Below are 23,848 nucleotides of genomic sequence, written 5' to 3' on the forward strand. Positions count from 1 at the left end.
TAAATGAATAAAGATGTGGCACATATATACAATGGAATATTACTCAGCCATAAAAAGAAACAAAATTGAGCTATTTGTAATGAGGTGGATAGACCTAGAGTCTGTCATACAGAGTGAAGTAAGTCAGAAAGAGAAAGACAAATACCATATGCTAACACATATATATGGAATTTAAGAAAAAAATACGAAGAACCTAGGGGTAAAACAGGAATAAAGACACAGACCTATTTGAGAATGGACTTGAGGATATGGGGAGGGGGAAGGGTAAGCTGTGACAAAGCGAGAGAGAGGCATGGATATATATACACTACCAAACGTAAGGTAGATAGCTGGCGGGAGGCAGCCGCATAGCACAGGGAGATCAGCTCGGTGCTTTGTGGCCGCCTGGAGGGGTGGGATAGGGAGGGTGGGAGGGAGGGAGACACAGGAGGGAAGGGATGTGGGGACAGATGTATATGTGTGACTGATTCACTTTGTTGTAAAGCAGAAACTAAAAAAAAAAAAAGGAATAAATGCATTCTTCTGATATTTAGGCTTCTTGGGAGTGAGAAATAGATATTAGACTTAATTTTTAGCAAAATTACATTAGACTGCTTAAACTAATGTATCATAATTTTCCCTTAAATTGCACATTCCTTTTAATCCAGTAAGAAGGTAGATGAAAGACTTTTGTAAGTTTTAGTATGGAAAGATCTATGGTGCCATTAAAGCGAAAACCTTGGGGGAAAAAAAAAAAGAGTCATGTACCAAAATGTTCGTTGCAGCTCTGTTTACAATAGCCAGGAGATGGAAACAACCTAAGTGTCCATCATCGGATGAATGGATAAAGAAGAAGTGGCATATATATACAATGGAATACTACTCAGCCATAAAAAGAAACGAAATTGAGCTATTTGTAATGAGGTCGATGGACCTAGAGTGTGTCATACAGAGTGAAGTAAGTCAGAAAGAGAAAGACAAATACTGTATGCTAACATATATATATGGAATTTTAAAAAAATGTCATGAAGAACCTAGGGGTAAGACAGGAATAAAGACACAGACCTACTAGAGAATGGACTTGAGGATATGGGGAAGCAGAAGGGTAAGCTGTGACAAAGTGAGAGAGTGGCATGGACATATATACACTACCAAATGTAAGGTAGATAGATAGTGGGAAGCAGCCTCATAGCACAGGGAGATCATCAGCTCGGTGCTTTGTGACCGCCTGGAGGGGTGGGATGGGGAGGGTGGGAGGGAGGGAGATGCATGAGGGAAGGGATGTGGGAACAGATGTATATGTATGACTGATTCACTTTGTTATAAAGCAGAAACTAACAAAAAAAAAAAAAAAAAAAGAATCTGCCTGCTGATGCAGGGGACATGGGTTCAAGCCCTGGTCCAGGAAGATCTCACATGCTGTGGAGCAACTGGGCCCGTGTGCCACAACTACTGAGCCTGCGCTCTAGATCCCACGTGCCACAACTACTGAAGCCCGCAACCCTAGAGCCTGCGCTCCACAACAAGGGAGGCCACTGCAATGAGAAGCCCGCGCACTGCAAGGAAGGGTAGCCCCCATTCGATGCAACTAGAGAGAGTCCACGTGCAGCAACAAAGACCCAACACAGCCAAAAGTAAAATAAATTAAATAAATAAATAAATAACGTGTTGGTGAGGATGTGGAGCAACTGGAGCCCTTGTACACTGCTGGTGGGAAGAAAAAGTGGTTCAGCACTGTGGAAAACAGTCTGGTGGTTCTTCAGAAAGTTAAACATAAAATTACCATATGACCCTGCAATTCCACTCATAGGTATATATCTCAAAGATATGAAAACAGGTACTTACAAATACACATACAAGTGTTTATAGCAGCACTAATCACAACAGCCAAAAGGCAGAAACAATGCAAACATCCATCAACAGATAAACAGATAAAGAAATTGTGGGGTGTGTGTGTACATATATATACGTGTGTGTGTGTGTGCGTGTATACACACACACATACATATATTGGGTTGGCCAAGAAATTCGTTTGGGTTTTCTGTAAAATCTTATAAAAAACCCAAACGAACTTTTTAGCCAACTCAACACACACACACACACACACACACACACACACAAAATGAATATTACTCAACCATAAAAAGGAATGAAGTACTGATACATACTGATACAAAAACATGGATGACCCTCAAAAACATTATGCTAAGTGAAAGAAGCCACATACAAAAGATCTCATATTGTATGATTATATTCATATGAAATATCCATAATAGGTAAATCCATAGAGACAGAATGCAGAGTAGTGGTTGTCAGGGGCTGGGGGAAGGAGGGAATAAGGAGTGATTGCTTAATGGGTATGGGGTTTCCTTTCGGGGTATTGAAATGTTTTGGAACTAGACAGAGGTGGTGGTTGCACAATATTGTGAATATTGTACTAAATGCCACTGAATTGTTCACTTTTAAATGGCTGATTTTATAGTATGTGAATTGCACCTCAGTTAAAAAAAAGAACCGCAATGAGATACTTCACACCTACTAGGATGGGTGTAATTTTTTTTTAAGTTTTTTTAAACAAGTTTAGGTGAGGACGTAGATAGTGGAATGCTCATACATTGCTAGTGGGATTGTAAAATGGTGCAACTACCTTACTTGTGAAACAGTTTGGCAGTTTCTCAAAATGATAAACAGAGTTATCACATGACCCAGTAGTTTTGCTCCTGGAGAACTGAAAACATATGCTCACAAAAAGAACTGTACACAAATGTTCATAGCATTATTCTTTTTTTTTTTTTTTTTTTTTTGCGGTACGCGGGCCTCTCACTGTTGTGGCCTCTCCCATTGCGGAGCACAGGCTCCAGACGCGCAGGCTCAGCGGCCATGGCTCACGGGCCCAGCCGCTCCACGGCATGTGGCATTCTCCCGGATCGGGGTACGAACCCGTGTCCCCTGCATCGGCAGGCAGACTCTCAACCACTGCGCCACCAGGGAAGCCCCATAGCATTATTCTTAATAGCCAAAAAATGGAAACGGCTTAAATGCCTATCAACTGATGAATGGATAAATGAAGTGTGTTATATTCATGCAATATTATTCAGCCATAAAAGAAACGAAGTACTTATATACACTACGAAATGGACAAACTTTGAAATCATCATGCTAGGAAGCCAGACCCAAAAGGCCACATACTATTTGATTCTATTTACATGACATGTCCAGAACAGACAAATCCATTGAGGTAGAAAGTAGAATAGTAGTTGCCAGAGGTGGGCAGGGGTAAATAGGGAGTGACTCCTAATGGGTACTAGGTTTCTTTTTAGGATGATAAAAAAGGTTCTAGAATAAGATAGTGGTGGTATTTGTGCAAACTTGTGAATATACTAAGAAATCACTAACTTGTATATTTTAAGAAGGTGAATTTATGGTATATTAATTATATCTCAATAATAAAAGGTACTAAAACAATCAGATGATCCACCTAAGAATAAATGAACCTTGGACTACATCTTGCATGATATACAAAAATTAACTTGAAGTGGATCATACACCTAATATTGAACAAAAAAGTTCTAGAGAACAAAGGAGAAAATCTATGTAATCTTAGATTAGGCAAAAATTTCTTAGCTACAACACAAAAAGTATCATCCATAAAATTTGAAGAATTGATAAACTGGACTTAATCAAAATATAAAACTTCTGCTCTTTAAAAGAGCATGAAAAGGCATAATACAGAAGAAAGGTAGGTAAAGCACATATAAAATTTGTTTATATACAAATAGTAATAACTATTACATGAGGATTAATATGACACTATTTTTAAAGCTCTGAAATATAAATTATAAGAAAACAAACAACTGAATTAAAAATGGTTAAAAGATTTGAAGAGACACTTTAAGTTGTTGATGGCAAATAAGCAGATGAAAAGGTACTCAATGTTACAAGTCACTGGAGAAAAGCAAAGTACACCACAATGACATACCCCTACACACCAATCAGAATGGCTGAAACTGAAAGAACTGACAATGCCAAGTGCTGGTGAGAGTGTAGAGAAACTGGAACTCATATATTCCTGGTAGGAATGCAAGAAGGCACACATCTTTTGGAAGACAGTTGAACATATATTTACTGTAGGATCTAGAAGTCCAATTCCTGATATGTATCCAAGAGAAATAAAAATACATGTTCACATATGAATATTTATACAGGTTTTTTCATAACTGCCAAAATCTGGAAGCAATCCAAATGTTCTTCAATTGGCAAATAGGTAAAGAAACTGTGATATAACAGAACATAAACTACTGATACATACAGTAACATGCATGAATCTCAAATCTCAAATGCTTTACGCTAAATAAAAGAAGCCAGACTTATAATGCTACATATTGTATGATACAATTTATACGATATTCTGGAAAAGATATAACTACAGGGATAGAAGAACAGATCAGTGGTTGCCAGGGGATGGGGATGGAGGAAGAGGCTGACTACTAAAAGGCACAAGGGAACCTTCCGGGGTGATAGAAATGTTCTATATTTTGATTGTTGTGGTGGTGGTTACATGATTGTGTTTATCAAAGCTCACAGAACTGTACAGTAAAAAAAAGGGTGAACTTCACTCTAAATTATAACTCAATAAGCCTGACTTTAAGAAAACATAGCTTTACAATGAGTACACATGTAAAAAATATCAAGTTAGACCAAAAAACGGAACTCTGTAGAAGCACTGTCATTTGGCTTAATAGAACCTCTCTAACGAGCAAGTATCTTTCAGCCCCATGAACATACACTTAGTCTACATTAAAACAAATGAAATCAGACAAGCAAAATAATAATACCATGTTTTAATCACAAATAGCATTTGCCTTAGCCATGAAATATTCACTAGCATTTTAAAGCAAAAAGTATTAATGAATTGAATAGTATCCACCAAATTCCCAAATTTTAAAAAACATATTTGAGGCCACATTGACACCAGCAAAGTCCTTGCCACAGGAAGTCAGCTTTATTTAAAAGATTTTTGGGGTGGACTGTTTTCAAGTCACTAGATATGAGTGACTAAACCACAGAAGGGACCTGCCAGCTTAGTGAACTGTCTTTGAGCTCCAGCTCAGAATTTAGCTTTTCTTCTCTCCCCAGTTCTTAAGCTAAAAGTTCACATATATGGTACTAAGAATGCTATTTACTTGAGCCAAGAAACAGTCAAGGCTTGATGACTATATCTGACACCTGTTGCTGGGTTTATTGCATGCGGATGGGCTGAGAGTCCTTGATGCTCCAGATATATTCTCTAGATGATAGTGAGACATAATCTTTACCCTGTTCAAATTTTGAAATGCAAACAGCAATGTCTTAAAGTTTTTTTTTTGATTGAATAAGGATTGTATTTGTTTCTCTGGCCATTCTACCTTCATAGAACCCAGAAAGGGGTATCTCACAAATAAAGTGGCAAGTGCTAACAAGTTAGGAAGCTTAGTTTTTTTTAAAAAAAACCAAAAAACAAACAAACAAAAACACCAGCATCGTCAGCAATCATCCCTTTGCAGCCCACAGGCCCATTAGCTCACTCTCAGGGGACTCCGTGGCTAAACTCCTCGGTGAACACTAGGGTCCGAGGCAGTGAGGACTCACTGGCAAACACGAGATGCTCAACGAGCAAACATTCCCCAGACGCAGCCTTATGCTGAAGTGACTGGGGCGCTCCAAGTGCATCCAGCTTCACGGCTTCTCTATTTCCCCCATGTTTTGGTATTCAACAAAATAACCCATCTCCTCATTCAGATAAGCTGATACAGGAGGCAGCAATACAGAAGGAATTAAATATAATGACATAACAACAAATAAAATGTGGAATACCTTGCTTTTAGCTAATTCCTCTTCCAAGTTGCATTTTTCTTCTGCTATTTCTTTCTCGGTTTTATTAACCTGCCCAAGAGAAGGGGGAAAAAAAGAAATGGGTCATTTTAAAAACAGCTGACAGGCTCTACTATAGCAGATACACTCTGCATGTCAATTAATACCTACACTGCAGAGATAGCACATCCTCTCAGAAAAGGGGCCACTCGGGGAGTCTCTGAGGCAGAGCAGACTTCACAAATAGCCCTGAAATTAGAAAGACACGTCTGCATGTCAGACTCTGCCGGTTCTTTCCTAACTAGGAAGACAGGGCTGTTTCCCCTTACATTGTTTCCACTACACTGTCCCACTTCTACTGGGAAAATCGAGTTTTAAATCTGACTCCTTAACTAACATGAGGATGTGTGAATGGTTAACATTCACTCACGCTATATAAGGGCAACTATTTGGCACAGTGCACTCACATGCTAAAAGACACAGATTAGCCACCCAAAGGTTTCTTTCATGGGCAACTCAGACAAACTGCCTCTGGGTTGTATTTCTTGTCTTTTGCACTTACAAGAAAATTTTAAAACAAGATCACCACCACAACCAGGAGGTAACATAAATCTGCCTCTACCTACCTCTCCCTGAAGTCCTTCTTTCTCCTCTAGCAGAGAGGTCTTCTCTTGCATTGATGCTTCCAGTTCACTTTGCAATCTTGCAATAGTTGTTTCTAGCAGCTCTTTTTGCACAGCTGCCCTCTTCTCAGCATCCTGTGCTTTCTGGATACACTGGTTATGCTCAAGGACTAAATGGTCCCTGCAGGAAGAGAACAAGGAGAAATGAAAGCTCAACGAGAGTTCTTCTTTAACAGAAAGACTAAATGTTCTTACAGAACATATCTCCTGCCTGAGAGCAGTTACTGAAATGTTCTAAAACTAGTTCCTTGAGGCCAGAGTCTTTATTTTTGTGACTGGCCCAGCAAATGCAGAATTAAACATTTTCATTAAAGATAAGAAATACAAATGCGAAAAGTTGCCCACAGTTTACTTATAGATGCATTTGGAGTTGTGTTTTCTCATTCTGAACAGTCTGTAGCTCACTTGTGATACTGGCATGGGCTGCATCCAGCAGTAAGTTTTGTTCTTGAAATGTCTGTGTCATCATTTTCTGTTCTTCCTGAGTGTTAGAAGCAATATTAAAAGTTGAGATGCCAGAAGTCATTTGATAGGGTATCACTCTAAACAACTGATCAAAGATACTGATACTTACAAAAGACAAATTTAATTTATATAAATAAAACCTCTTTTTAAAAGAATTTATCTTAATGTCCAGCTTGCTCTTTGTACCTACCCTGACCTGACCACAATTCTATCATTTTATAGCTCTTCTAGCCAATAATCAAGAGGCATTATTTATCCAGCTTGCTGCAAAATTTATAAAACTCCTAACATGAACAAATTTTTAGATATCATGCATAAAATAGACAACTGATAGGAACATACTGTATAGCACAGGGAACTCTACCTAATGCACTGTGGTAACCTAAATGGAAGGGAAGTCCAAGAGGGAGGGGATATCTGTATGTGTACGGCTGATTCATTTTGTTGTGCAGTGGAGGCTAACATAACATTGTAAAGCAACCATACTCCAAAAAAGATTAAAAAAAAACTATATTAAGTATATTTTGGTACTTCAAAATTTCAACATACTATATTTTAAAAAGTAAAACAATATCAACGTATATAAAGTGAAATGATCGCTCCACCTCTATCTCCCCCACATCTCTTCCAAATAATTCCATTCTCCAGGGACAATCATGTTTCATAGTTTAGTGTAAATTCTTTTGACAGTATCTGAAATTGCACTCATATATTGCTACAGCAGATGTCTAAGACTGTTCTGCACAATTTCCTCTGGCTTTACTATTTTCAATTATCAAAACAGCATGTTTATGCACACCTCCTCTACCTACAAGTTATAAAGCTTCTGTAAATAGAGTATATATTAATAACTATAGTTGTAAACATATTTTAAAACACTTCTTTTTGAACAATATTTGATTGCAAGGTAAACCTTTACACCTTCATACTTGGTAAAATGGGATCTCACTTGTGTCATATTCCAAAGTTTTAAAATGTTTGTGAAAGTGTTGCATACATAAGTCACATTATTCAGTCTACTAAATTGTAAGTTCCATGAAAGTAGGGACTTGTCTTGTTCACTGCCATAATTCTATCTAGATCTAGCAACATACTTGCATGAGGTAAGCACTAAATGCTTGCTGAATAAAAAATACTTATTGAGTACCTGTTATGTGCAAAACACGCTTAGCCCTATAGGTAATAACAAAGGTATGTAAGACAATGTCCTAGGAATGTAGTACAGGACATGAGCCATGCACATAAACTACTACTATAGAATGCAGAACAAGAGAAGCAACATAACATAAATGATTAAAAACACTGAGTCTGGAGTCAAGTCTAGATTTAAATCTGGCTCCACCCTACACTAGCTGGGTGATTTTGGGCAAGTTGATTAACTTCTCTAAATCTTATTTTTATTATCTGTAAAACAAGGATGACAAATATCCCTTTACGTAACTGGTAGGAGTAAAGGAGGTAATATATGTAAAATCCTTAGCACAATGCTTGGTATATAGTAAGTATGCTCAAAAAAAAAAAAAAAAAAAAAAGAGAGAGAGAGCCTTATTATTACAGCCTGTTCAGTGTCCTAGAAGGAGAAATTAAAAGACAAAACTGATTTTTTCTGATTGGAGTGATCAAGCTTCTGGGTGAAAGTGAGTCTTAAAGAATGAACACAATCTCAAACAGTTGAAAATGAAGTAAAGACCATTCTCAGCAGAGGGAATGGCATAAGCAAAATGGGAAAGCACAGGTCTTTGGGAAAAAGATAAATACTTTAGGGTCAGTCAGAAGTATTCTCCATAATTCTATCAATACTGGGACAGGTAATTACTTTTCCTAAAGTAATGATATTTGAGAAGAAACCATTAAGAAAGCTCTGAGTGTAAGGCCAAATGACCCCTCTGATGAAAACAGAAAACAACTAATTAAAAAATAAAATAGTTCAGAAAAACCCTTGAAATTAATGGCTAAAATATTTTATGTATCCAGTTGGCTATTTGTATTTCCTGATCTCTTAGCCAAGGAGGCTTCCTGATGACTCTACCAGAAATTGACTAGTGTTAAAAATGAATACCTGCAGAATGGCTTGGTGGTCAGCAATGATTCTGGCATTTTCCATTCTAACAGTCTGAAGCATTCTGTTCAGCTCTGAACACTTTCTAGTCAGTTGGTCATTCAAAATCTAAGACAACATATATAGCAAATCACAGATCTCTCCAATAAATAAGTCTTTTTACTTACGTATCATCATTTTTAACAACGGCATAGTATTTCACAATACATGTGAACCTAATTTATTTAACCTAATCCCAATTGATATTTCATTAGATTATAAAATACTTTCAAACATTTGGAGTCATCATCCTAAACAACTGTAAATTAAAAGGGGAAATTTGGTGATACAGTGGAACAACTGAAGCATTTGGCAGTTTACCAATCTTCCATTCTTCATAATTTTGAATGCTGGTCAATTACAGCAAGACATCTACAGAATGGAATTTACAATGTAGATGCATGGCCAATGTTATAGAAATCCATTCTCAAAACTGGATGATGAGCTTTCAGAATTGTTTAGCTGATAACAAAATACCTAAGCTCCTTCATCACCAACTACAGTATTCAAAAAAGCAAAATACAGATCACTGTGCCATTTCACAAGATTAACCTTCCAAAATAAAACAAAAATCTTTTCTGCAACATACATGTAGTTAGTTTATAATTCTCTTGTCCTTTTGGTATTTTGAAAATTTGTATTCCTGTGGAAAATATTTATCTTAATTCTCAGTTATTTTTGCAAAGTATATTTGGTAAGGATCTTATGTTTTAATGTATAAACTCTTTAAGGATGGGGCAAATAACTCTGAAGGGTTAATAGAAAAAACACTCAAAAAAACAGTAACAAGAAAGGAGAGATAAAGATTATCTGGACAGCATCGTAAGTGGGACAGCATCATAAGACAGGAATACATTCATGGGCATCTTAAAGGTATAACCAGATGCACAAACTACTTATCAAGGAATACTTGGGGATAAGACAGAGGAGAACTCTTGCTCCTTGAAAAGAAATAGCTAATTTTCTTTACAGCTAGATTGCTGGGCTCAAATTCCAACTGGGTCACTTACTAGCTATATATATATATATTTTTTTAACTTATTTTTGGCTGCGTTGGGTCTTCATTGTTGCACGCTGGTTTTCTCTAGTTGCGGTGAGCAGGGGCTACTCTTCATTGCAGTGCGTGGGCCTCTCATTGCGGTGGCTTCTCTTGTTGCAGAGCACGGGCTCTAGGCTCGAGGGCTTCAGTAGTTGTGGCATGCAGGCTCAGTAGTTGTGGCTCGCAGGCTCTAGAGAGCAGGCTCAGTAGTTGTGGCACATGGGCTTAGCTGCTCTGCAGCATGTGGGATCCTCCCGGACCAGGGCTTGAACCCTGTTCCTTGCATTGGCAGGCGGATTCTTAACCACTGTGCCACCAGGGAAGCCCTAGCTATATTATTAAACTTCTCTGTATATCAACTTTCTTATTTTTAAAATGGTAATAATAATAGTTCTAAAGAAGTCCTATTGAGAGGATTACAATTTGTTAGTAACATGAAGTGCTTAGAATTGTGCCATGACTGTAGTATGGATTCAGTAAATGTTAACTATCATTTATAGTAAGAGTAGTAGTAGTTACTGTTATCATTATTTTATGAAAGATCACATTTTGTATTTTTTTTATCATAAAGAGAGCATAACAACACTATGATCCTAACACTGAAATAATCAAATTGTACTAACAAAAAGTTATTTTAAACGATCAATACTATTTCTTTGGGCCCTATGAGAAATAACTCGGTTGCTTGCGTATGTGGTGACTCCTCTCCATATACATGCATATACAGAAAACATCAGCTGAATTTGGGAACCACCATCCCACATAAAATGATTACACATAACTCCAAAATCAGCAAGTATTTATTAGGTTCCTACTGTGCTTTGACATAGAAGATACAAAGAAAATATAAGATAGCCCTTGGCATTGAACTGCTTAGAGTTTCACTGGGGGAAATAAAAGGTATACATTTAGTGAGTAAATTAGAAAGCAAACAAGGCAAAGTTTAAACTAGTGCATGGTTTAGCAGTATATCTCAAATACCTACGTATCACAGGAATTTAGAGGGTGAAATGGGAAATGTAGTTAATTTGATGATGTTTCACAAATGAAGTAAATCTTACGGAAATAAAAATTTTGGATGATGGCAATGGTATGAATTCATGTAACCAGAATTAATCTTGGTTCTTGGTTCTTTAACTGAACAAAATTAACATCTAAACACTAGAGAAACGGGAAGATTTACCTGTGCTTTTTCTGAGGCTTCATGAAGGGATATTATTTCAGACCTCAAATATGCATTTTCTTCATGTTCCTTATTGAAAGACATCTGTATATTCTACAGGAAAAAAAAAGAATTTCTCTTTTTCTACATGTAAGAGCTATTACATGTATCCCTATCAAAATACCTGTTCTGTATTGTGGCTAGTACCAATTCAAGTTCTAATATACATAGATGAGTGTCTTATAAAGGATTTTTTAAAATCTTGATATATCCAACTCCAATAATTTATAAATTATTTATCAAAAGTATTTATTAAAAATATTCTCATACTGGGACTCCAATTAGAAAGAATTTGCCTAAAAACAAACCTTGTTATTTACCTAGTATCCTTACATCAAAAAAATTCTACTAGGATGAAATATTTTTAGTTTATGTTACATACACATTTCTTCCTATTAGCAGTATGAGCTTATTATTTCAAAGAAACACACGCAAGGATCTTTTAAAATTATTAGTAGGGGAAGAGATTTTCATCAAGGAATACCTGAGGGTGGAGCAGAAGAAAGCACCTTTGTTCTGTGAAAAAAAATGTTCTCTTTGAGATGAGGGAAAGGTGATGGGGATGTGAGTTTTGGGCTGGGTTTTACCTAATAGGTACTTAGTCAAATGGGGAAGAACAAAGTCTAAGTCCTCTTCCTTCAGAGACAGAACCACTTTTCTAGCTTTCCAAAAGAAGCATCTCAAGAAAAGTTAACATCATATAACATCTACACCATGAGACTGATTTAGAAATGTCTTGATATAAAAGTAGTAACATTTATTCTATTTTTTATTTTTTATTGTGGTAAAATACACATAACAAAATTTATCATTTTAACCATTTTTAAGTCTTTTTAATGAAATGTCTTTTTTACTGAAGTATAGTTGATTTACAATATTGTGTTAGTTTCAGGTGTACAGCACAGTGATTCAGTTATATATAATAATAATAATATTAATATTATATACAAATATACATTATATTATTATATAATTACATATAACAATATGCATTCTTTTTCAGATTCTTTTCCCCTGTAGGGGAAAGGGGTGGGGAAGGATAAATTAGGAGGTTGGGATTAACATATACACACTACTATATATAAAATAGATAACCAGCAAGGGCCTACTGTATAGCACTATACTCATTTTAACTATTTCTAAGAGTACAGTTCACTTAAAACTATTTTTAAGTGTTAAGTGTTAAATTCAGTGGTAGTAAGTACATACATTCATGTTGTTGATAAACCATCACCAAAAATAGTTAATATTTCTTACATTTCATAGAAAAAGCTTCACAGCAATTCATTTGCAATAGGTATAAAATGCAAATAAGTCTCATTAGGTTTGCCAACTCACCTTTTTTCAAACTATAATAACCTGCATGAAATGATTTATTTCCTAATACCCAGTTGACAACAGTTCTGGATATACACTCATTTACACTGAAACTTTTTTTAATAAAGATTTTAGGAGAATCAGAAGGACTGTAAACCAACATGAGTGAGGAAATACTATTTAGTGAAGATATGAAAGAAAACCTCTGTACTCAAAACCTCAAAACCTACCTTATTTTCTTCAACCAACTTGGAAATGAGGTCATCTCTAGAAACTAAAAACAAAAAAAGTCCACATAACTATGATGATAGTAACTTACAAGTACATCGAAATCACATGGTATTTTCCCTGAGAAACTTTGATTAAAAAAAAAATTTGTTTTAGTCTGTATTTTGCAGAAATAAGGAGACCGCAAGTATTTCTATCATATTTTTATAGACTGGAAACTAAATCCTGAAATTATCAAGAAACTAGTCCACAGTCACGTACAATGGCAAATGAGGTCACATTTTACTCAGTGCACAGATGATAATGAGTCCGAGGGATTTCAAGACAGAGAGGCACACAATCAAAAAGATCAAAAAGCCTTTTGTTAGATTACCCTGACAAAGGCTCAATAAAGACAGGGAGATCAGTTTAGTAGCTGTTGCAGTAACCCAAGTGTAAAACAATGAGAGCTGGCTGAGGTAATGATGCAGAAGGAAAAGACTTGTGAAAAGCAAGCAGGGAGAATTATCAGGACTTGGTGACTGACTGGTGGGGTAAAGGCAATAGATGAGTCAAGGAAAATACCTAGTGTACAGACCTGGACAGTGGGGGTGGTTGGTGGATTCTAACAGGGAATTCAGGGCAAGGAGCAGGTTTGGGGGATATAATGAGTAAAAATGACTGCAAGACTTAAGCTTTCATCATGTGTTTTGAGGTATCTGCAAAGCATCTAAATATAGATGATTAGTTGGCAGTAAGATACCATCTGAAGCTCAGGAGGATGATTTGGTGTAGGAAAAAAAAAAGATTTGAAACCACTCAGAGTATGTATATACAGTGAAAATAAAACCAAAGGCAGAAATAGGAGAACAGTTTGGCACTGTATACTAGTAGCCAAGAGATATAAACTTTTCTGAGGTTAATGTTTGGCTTCATAGAAAATTCATAAGGATCTATTAGTTTTGTTTCACTTAAAAATTCTAAAGCCAGAAAATTATAAAACACATAAAAACTCATTTTATTTATGATATACTCAGAAAAACTGTACTTCTTGAAAATGAGTCCAAGACTCATTTTAAATAAATTCTAATTTAACATATGTGAAGGATCAAAAAGATAAACTACATGATCTACTTTGAAAATTCCACTAATCAAAGAAAGACTAAAAGGGGAATGTTTATCCTACTTTGGAGAACAATTTAATCACTTTAATTAATTAATTAATTAATTAATACACAAACATATACACACACATATATACATATAATGTTTATTGCTAATAAATAATTATTAATAAGTACATTTTAAAATTCATTGAAGCAAGTATCTAAAGGCATTCCTTTTATTAATATAGTTAGAATAACTATTTGTACCTTAAAGTAATAAAATTGCATGCATGTAAAGCATCTATTATTCAATATGAAGCATATAGCTGGTATTCAGACAGGCTTCCTTTTTTATGTTAATTTGAATTACTGTTATTCTAATCTCAATGTTTTTAATGGTCTTCCATATATTCTTACAAAATTCAAAAAGCATTAATCCTTTAAGAAAGTAACATTTTAAAAAATCACTTAATCAGAAGGACAACTAATATAATAGAAAGATCTGTGTTTAGTCCCAGCTATTCTATTTACTGTGGGTCCTTCACTATAGATCTTTTCATCCTTTTGTAGAATGGGGTATATTTTCTTATCTTTCTCACTAGTTTGCTGTAAGGCTCAAATGGGATAATGTGGTAGTACAATAAAATGTAACATGTATTTTTGTAGGCATGCGGTCACAGGAAGACAGAAAACTATTTAGGGACATTATCAGTGAGAACTTCACAGAATAATTCATTACTCAACAACTATATGGAAAAAGAATACTTTCTGCTAAAAGCAGTAAGTAAAAGCATTGAATGGGTTACCCTTTATGGTTTCTTTTTTCTAATTTTCATTCCCCTTTTGGTATTCCCTGTCCTCATGACAGCCACAGAGCAGGGAGGCCACAGTGGCAAGAACACTGGGTTTGCAGTTAGAAGATCCAGGTTGAGGCCTCACTTCACCATTTACTCATTTTGTAACTTTAGGAATTACAGATAGTTTTGTGTATGACATGAGATAATGTATGTGAAAGCCCTGTGTAAACCATGAAGTGTTATTCATGCGTAAAGCACTGCACTGGAGCTCTGTGTGATCTCTATAGTGAGATCTACCTGAAAACTGCTGTTACAATTATATATTAACAAACAGTCGTCTGATAAGGGCTGTTGGGTTGGAAGAAGCATGTCTCTGAGCAACCTGGGATCAAGTCTAGACACTTCCGTTTCCTAGCTCTGTCACCTTTTAGGACTCTTTTTTAAAACAGATGTTTTTTCCTCCTCAAACGAGTAGTTAATCTAACTTCTCTCTATGGTACCTTACAACTATCCATTTCTACAAATACAAGTTGACCAAAACAGGTCGATAACCTGAAGAATGGAGAGTCTGACATGATAAATCGTTAGAATCAGTAGGATAGCAAGGATTAATGACCTCATTTCCTTATTAGCATTCTATTATCCAATATTCAATCTAGATTTATAGAACCCAAATATTCCCAAGTCCACAGTTAAATAAACCTGAAAAAAATCCACATAAGTTGACAATTAAGAGGGTCAAATTCTATTTTATTACCAACATTCTCTGTCTTTCTCAGTGCCACAGATAAAAAGGAAATCAGCAACTTTTTACATTCAGGTCTGTGGGAAATACCAGTAACACTGGCCACTTCGAGAATTTGGAATCTTAAGAGTTTTCGCATGAAATCTCAAAAAACTAACAAGAGTGTAATTTCTAGCATCTGTTTTCGTACCTAGATCAGACTTGAGCTGTGAGGTAGCGGTCTCCAACTCTCCTTTCTGTTGTCGCTCCTGTGCCAGTAGTTCTTGGGTGGTCTGAAAACAACAATGCAGTTTTGCTGCAAAATTTGCACCTGAAATCGTATAAGAAAAACTCCTTTTCTGTAAGGTAAAGATTTCTACTAAGCTAACTTATAGCACAGGTATAAGGTAGATTTTTCTGATCTTAATGTTCCTGGAGGAAGAAGCGGTGTTTATGTGTTACAGTTAAAAGATCTCAACAGAGTGCAGTGTCTTACAGCAGTGCTGTCCAGGAGAACTTTCTGTGCACTCTTCAACAGCACTCAAAATGTGGCCAGAGTGAATGAGGAACTGAATCGTTAATTTTGTGTAATTTTAACAAATAAAATTAATTTTCATTTAAATAGCCACATGTGGCTAGTGCCTACTATATTGGCAGTATAAAGTATAGCAATAAAGGATCATTTGCAAATTCTTTAAGTAGAATCCTCTTTATTCTACTTAAGGACATTGTAGAAGGACAGCACTCATTAAAGTAATAAAAATTATGTAATCTAATAATAGGTATTATGATTTGAAACTACTAATTGCCTTGGTACTTAGAATTTAAAATATTCTAAATTACATATAGATATTTCAAATAACAACTCTGATGAAAGCAAAAACATTATGCTAAAATAAATAATGAGACTTGAAAACAGCAGTGTAAACACATTCCTGATTATTTGACTTATTCCTTGCTTCAAATGTCAGCTCAGTTTAAATCTTTCTTTTCTATGCACATCATATACAATACATATAACATGAGACTAGGTCAGTGCCTTCCAAAATCAATTCTTGTAACAGAGATTATATGGTGTAGAGGGAAGGATTCCCTCCCAGGAACTAAGAGTTCACTTCTGTAAAGCCCGAGACAAAATAACCTCTCTGTCCTTAGCTCCCTTATTCATAAATTAAGAGCGCTGGACTAAATGGCATCAGAGTCTTTTCTTATTTTGCACTAAAATTTTTAAAATTGTAGTAAGAATGTTAATAGAGGAATACTAAAGAAAAGAATTTAATAAATCTAGAGGAAATAAGCAAAACTATAGGTTTGTAGGTAAAACATTAGCTTTTCCCTTTTGGTTTCACTTTCCCAACATAAACAAGGAGAGAAAATCTCTCTACCTGTTTCCGTTCCACCTCCACTGTTGATCCCATTTCTTGAATTTTGAGTAGCATGGCTGGTCCAGATTTCTCAAGAGATTCCCTTAGGTGCTTCTCTTGAGACAGTTGTCTCCTTAGCTATAGAGCAACACTGCAGTTAGGCAAGACCAAGGGAACTTCATAGCAGTTTAACAAAGATCAAAGTCACCATGAAAAGTTTACCAGACACGCCATCTCACCCCCATTCTTTGTTCATTTATGACTACTCAGAAACATGCTTTTGTTTCTCCCTAACGGATAACCTTCTAGGAAATGCAGAGACAAATTTGTTACCCTCATCTTCCTACTGTGTAAGTCTGTTTTCCAAACTGTGGGTCAAGACGCATTAGTAAGTTGCAAGCACTTGAAAAAGGGGGGAGAAAAAAGTAGAAAATATCAGAGCACATAGCAAGTAGTAAGGAAGGGTAAGTACTGCTTCATGAAATGTTTGTGTATATGCATGTATGTATGGTGTTGTACTGTAAAATATGTCTTACAATGTATTGCTGTCAAAAGAAGTTTGAAAAACACTAATATGTCTTAGTATATGTATTTTCTGTATTTCTCTATTTTCTAACTTTATTTTTAACTCTTTATTTTCCTGTAGTTTGATTTCTTCACCTATATATATATATATATATATATATATATATATACATATTATCCCATAGTATTATAAACATGCCTCTGAAAGCTGTTTCAATTATGTACTGGAATTTTTTTTTTTTCATGTATTGGAACTTAAAGATCAAAACAAATAATGAGGGCTTCCATGGTGGCGCAGTGGTTGAGAGTCCGCCTGCCGATGCAGGGGACACGGGTTCGTGCCCCGATCCCGGAAGATCCCACATGCCGCGGAGCGGCTGGGCCCGCGAGCCATGGCCGCGGAGCCTGTGTGTCCGGAGCCTGTGCTCCGCAACGGGAGAGGCCACAGCAGTGAGAGGCCCGCGTACAGCAAAAAAAAAAAAAAAAACAAAAAAAAAAAACAAATAATGAAGTAGTTGTTAAGCAGCAGACAAAAACAACACTCAAAAATTTGGGTACACTGACCTTATCTCCATCAATAAATGACTATAAAATGAGTCAGATAAAGATACAAAGAAGGTTAAGAGTCTCCTTTATCATGAAGTAAAATAATCCTTTCTAATTTAAATGGGAACTGAAAAATGCTGTTCCTTTTATGAAGTGACGTTAAATTGAAAGAATTTCCTTTTTAATTTATTTACTTATTTATTTATTTTTGGCTGCGTTGGGTCTTCGTTGCTGCACGTGGGCTTTTCCTAGTTGCGGTGAGTGGGGGCTATTCTTCGTTGTGGTGCACGGGTTTCCTGTTGTGGTGGCTTCTCTTGTTGTGGAGCACAGGCTCTAGGTGAGTGGGCTTCAGTAGTTGTGGCGCACGGGCTTAGTTGCTCCGCAGCATGTGGGATCTTCTCAGACCAGGGCTTGAACCCATGACCCCTGCATTGGCAGGCGGATTCTTAACCACTGCGCCACAAGGGAAGTTCCAGAAATTCTATTTTTAAACCCCAGTAAACATGACGTAAGAGTACACTTTATAACTCTTCTCTACATTGTACATATGCACTTTATATGTGTTTTCTTGAAGGATGATATATTTAACAATTTAAGAAGTTTTTAAAAAGTGAAATGAGATGAAAAATATGTTGACATGAAATAGTTACAAGATAGCCCGTTTTGGAAATGTTCTATGATTTTCTTAACCATACACCTAATATTGAACATTTGGATATTTCCAGTGTTTTGTTATTCTAAATACTGTTCTGCTGAACATGCTTGTGAATAAATCTTTCATTGAATTTCTGATTATTTCCTTGGGATAAATCCTACAAAAGGAATCACTAGGTTAAAGGTATAAACATTTTTTAGAATTTTGATACATTTTGTAATTCTCCTTCCAATTTTATCTTATCAGTAGTATTTGAATAAATCTCATCAGCACTACAGATTATCATTTTCTTAAATCTTTGCTAATAAATGAAAAACAACACCTTAATATTTTTGCATTTCTTTGGTTCCTAGTGAGATTAAACATTTTCTAATATGGCTATTAGTTCTTTATATATTTTCTGAACCGTTCTTATCCTTTGTCCTCTGTTTTTTTTAAGTCATTTAAGTTCTTTAAAAGGGACGATTATTAACTGTCTAGTTTTGTTATTTTTGTTATTTTATTAGTTTTGCTTTTTTTATACAATATAAGATTTTAATTTTTATATGGTCAAATTTATCGAGCTTTTTATAATCCTGTTCCTTCTTTTCAAGCTTAGAAATTCCTTCCTTATCCAATAATCAGTTAAATATTAATATTAGAATCTTATTTAAGAATGAGTTATAGTTTCTGTTTTGGGCTATATTTTTCAGGTTTTATTTTAGTATCAGATTATAATCACTTTATAATTTAGAGTAGCATAATATACTTTTCTAAGCTCTACATCGAATTATATAGTATAATTTGCTCAAGATATAATTTAAGTGCCTTATAAAGGGAATCTTTATTTGATAATTATACTACTATGATATTCATCCCTAAAGCATTATGAAGGGCTATCAGTTAATCTATTTCATGTTCATCAGAACCAGATTTCATATATATATATGTATTTCTTATCTCTTAGAAAGATATATACTGCATTTACTTTACCTTTGTATAGTCCTTTGTTATGGGCTGAACTGCATCCCTCTGAAATCCATATGTTGAAGCCCTAAACCCCAGTATCTCAAAATATGACTGTGTTTGGAGATAGAGCCTTTAAAGAGTTGTTTAAGTTATGAGGCCGCTGGGGTGGGCCCTAATCCAACATGACTGTTGTCCTTATAAGAAGAGGAAATTTGTACGCAAAGAGACACCAGGGATGTGTACACAGAGAAAAGACCATGTGAGGACACAGAAAAAAAGGCAGCCATCTGCAAGCCAAGGAGAAAGGACTCAGGAAAAAACCAAACCTGCTGATGATATCTTGATTTTGAACTTTTCACCTCCAGAATGGTGAGACATCAATTTCTGTTGTTAAAGCCACCAGTCTGTGGTACTTTGTTATGGCAGCCCCAGCAGACTAATACATCCTTCCTGCCTCACATACCCTCAAAATGTCCCTATTTGACTAGCACAGTCCTTCTTCAGGTCCTTGACAAGTTCAATGAAAATTCAACATTTTACTACAGCACCAAGAATTAAGACTTCCCCAATAAAAAAATAATGTTAAGTGGCAATCCAAAGGATAGTCTTTTCAACAAATGGTGCTGGAACAACTAGACATACACATACACAAACTCACCCAAAGAATCTAGATACAGACCTCACACCTTTCACAAAAAATAATTCAAAACCTAAATGTAAAATGCAAAGCTATAAAACTTCTAAAAGATAACATAGAAAAATCTAGGTGACCTTGGGTTTGGCAATGATATTTTATTAATAGATATAATACCAAAAGTACAATCCATGAAAAAAAATGGGTAAGTTATACTTCATTAAAATTAAAAGCATCTGGGGCTTCCCTGGTGGCGCAGTGGTTGAGAGTCCGCCTGCCGATGCAGGGGACACAGGTTCATGCCCCGGTCCGGGAAGATCCCACATGCCGCGGAGCGGCTGGGCCCGTAAGCCATGGCCGCTGAGCCTGCGTGTCCAGAGCCTGTGCTCCACAACGGGAGAGGCCCTAACAGTGAGAGGCCCACGTACCGCAAAAAAAAAAAAAAAAAATTAAAAGCGTCTGCTCTGCAAAAGACACTGTTAAGAGAATGAAAAGATAAGCTAAAGATTGGGAGAAAATATTTGTAAAACATATACTGGATAAAGGATTGGTATCCAAAATATAAAAAGAACTCTGAAAAACTCAACAATAAGAAAAAAAACCCAGCTGCAAAGTGGGCAAATGATCTAAGATACCTCACCAAAGAAGATAGACAGATGGCAAATAAGCATATAAAAAGATGCTCAATATCATGTCTGTAGAAAACTGCAAATTAAAACAAGATACTATACATATGCCTATAAAATTGGCAAAAATTCAAAACACTGACAACACAAAATGCTGGTGAGGATGTGGAACAACAGGAACTCTCATTCACTGCTGGTGGGAACACAACATGGCATAGCCACTGCAACAGGTTGGCAATTTCTTTTTTTTTTTTTTTTTTTTTTTTTTTTTGCGGTATGCGGGCCTCTCACTGTTGTGGCCTCCCCCGTTGCGGAGCACAGGCTCCGGACGCGCAGGCTCAGCGGCCATGGCTCACGGGCCCAGCCACTCCGCGGCATATGGGATCCTCCCAGACCGGGGCACGAACCCGTATCCCCTGCATCGGCAGGCGGACTCTCAACCACTTGCGCCACCAGGGAGGCCCTAATTTCTTAGAAAGCTAAACATAAGCTTATCATATGATAAGTATGAATCGTACTCCTAGGTATTTATCCAAAGGAGTTGAAAACTTATGTCCATACAAAAAACTGCATATGAATGCTTACAGCAGCTTTATTCATAACTGCCAAACTTGGAAGCAACTAAGATGTCCTTCAGTAGGTGAACGGATAAACTACGGTACATCCAGACAATGGATTATTGTTCACTGATAAAAAGAAAGGAGCTATCAAACCATGAAAAGACATGGCGGATTAAATGCATATGCTAAGCGAAAGAAGCCAGTCCAAAAAGGCTACATGCTGTATGATTCCAACTAGAGTGACAGTGAAAAGATCAGTGGTTGCCAGGGGCTTGGGGAAAGACAGGGGTCGGGGAGGGAGGTGCGGGGTGATGTGTATGTAAAGCACAGGGCATTTTTAGGGCCGTGAAGCTATTCTGTATACTGTGATGACCAAAAAGTAAAACTTAATCTAAACTGTGAATTTAGTAATCATGTATCAAAACTGGTTCATCACAGACTAATACAGAATGTGAATAACAGAGGAGGCTCTGGGGGTGGGGAGAAAGGATATATGGGAACTCTGTTTCTGTACAATTTTTCTAAAAACTTAAAACTGCTCTAAAAAGAATCTATTAAAATAGCCAAAATATTTTTTTAAAGCATGAAACAATATACTCCAACTAACAATGAACAATCATGCTTTTATAAGTAACTATTGGCAAAAAAAAATACTCTACATGAGAGAATGTCCCAGATAGCTACACTTACCACCCTAAACACACTGAAATTCATAATTTTTAAAATAGTATATCTATTTCTGTTTTGTATAACAGAATATTTTAAATATAACTTGATCCTTTGATTTGGACTAATGTCAACTATTATTCTGTCAGGGAATATTGAGGTTTTTAGGCCACTGTCAAGGTGTATTGAATTGGTAATTCTTCTGACTCTTCCACTGCTTTCAGCTGCAAATTTTTAGTCCAACAACTTTTAGCAGCCACCTACTCCATAATTCCAATCTGTTATCTACTTAAATTTAGACTGAAATGAAAGTTTTAAGGTAAAATTAGATGAGCAGACTTATTAAAAGCTTTTTATTTTAAACACAGCTTTAGTGTAAAAGGTCTTTTTATGTCCACTTAACTCTAGTATATGGGCAACTGCATGAGTTTCACGGTAACTGTTTCCCTCCCGGCTCAGAGAGCATTTATTTTTTATTTCTGGTTTTGTGGCAGTATTGAGGTGAAAGGAAGTCTTAATGTCACATACGGGCAGGTATAACTTCATGTGGCATATTTTTTAAATCTTCCTAATAAACAGCCACATATTTTCTTCTTCAATGGTTTCTTTTCATTCTATCCACTACCTTGACTTCCCCCTCTGCAATTCCAACGCCCCCTTCACCTTCCAGCTTCCTTTTTATCTTACCTCCTGAATTGTAAGGTTCATTTTACGTTTTGTGGTCTTCAGTTCCTCTTCAATAATGGCTGCATTCTTCTAAAAATAGAAGGAGAAAAGGTTCTAAATAATCTGAAATGACAGGAAGAAACTGTCTATGGTATATCACAGTTCAAATCTAGACTTTTTTGGGGCAACCTATAAATGCTATTCTGAATACAGTTATAAACACTTCTTATTGAGTCTAAAGTAATTATTACAATGAGATATTTAAAGTTATTTTATTACTTTCATTCATGACTTCTATCATTTTCCCTTTCAGATAATTAAAAAATGATTAGTCACATGTACCTCCTATGTAAAATTCAATAATCAGAGGAAAACCTGGTAATTGCTAGACATTTTTCTTACAGGGTATAGTCCTATTTTTTTAAGTACTCCATTTTTTCTAGCCTCAAATATTATCTATGCTTAGGAGTTGAGGATGAAAAACACAGCTTTCACTATTCATTCTCTCTTTTTTTTTTTTTTTTTTTGGATTCTGTGTTGTTTATTACCATCCAAATACATGAAGTTCTGATGAAATAAAATCATAAGGTACAGATAAAAACAGGCCATGAAAGCCCAGAGTCGTTTTAGGGCCAAACTGCAGACCACCCAATAGTTCACATTTTAGGAATTTGAAATGCCTAAAAATAGATAAGGTGGTTTCTGAAAAAGAGAGAGAGAGAAGAAAAGAAGAAAGAAAAAAAGAAAAAAAAGGAGAGGAAAAGGAGGGAGGGAGGAGACAAGACAAGAAACCATTCAGGAAATGTTAGCTCCCAAGAACGCCCGACTTAGAAAGAAGGGACAAACGCATAAAAAATGCATAAACTTTGCGCAGGTTAATGCAATAGTAAACAGTAGAATACATAGGCCTCATAATACTTTTGTAATGGCATACATATAATGTCTCTAGCACTTTTGAAAACTATGCAGACACTAATTAAGGATGATTCTAGGTAAAACTACATATTTCTTTAAAGGGGCGGGGTGGGAGGAGGGGAAGTATGGTCTCAGGGCGGATCCCCACAGACACAAAGATGAAACTATGTTTTTTGGTAATTCTAGTGGATATGGCAGCAAAAATTTGTCGTAAGGATGTTGGCTGGTTTTAAGAGGGTTATTTTCAAATATAACC

The 23,848-nt window shown here is 36.0% G+C and overlaps 1 pseudogene; it reads right to left on the bottom strand.

Annotated features, from left to right (window-relative positions):
• LOC132495488 (coiled-coil domain-containing protein 150-like) overlaps positions 1 to 23,848 on the bottom strand; it is a 92,554-nt pseudogene that overhangs the window by 57,849 nt on the left and 10,857 nt on the right.

Source organism: Mesoplodon densirostris, chromosome 8, assembly GCF_025265405.1.
Source record: "Mesoplodon densirostris isolate mMesDen1 chromosome 8, mMesDen1 primary haplotype, whole genome shotgun sequence".
NCBI classification, from domain to species: domain Eukaryota; kingdom Metazoa; phylum Chordata; class Mammalia; order Artiodactyla; family Ziphiidae; genus Mesoplodon; species Mesoplodon densirostris.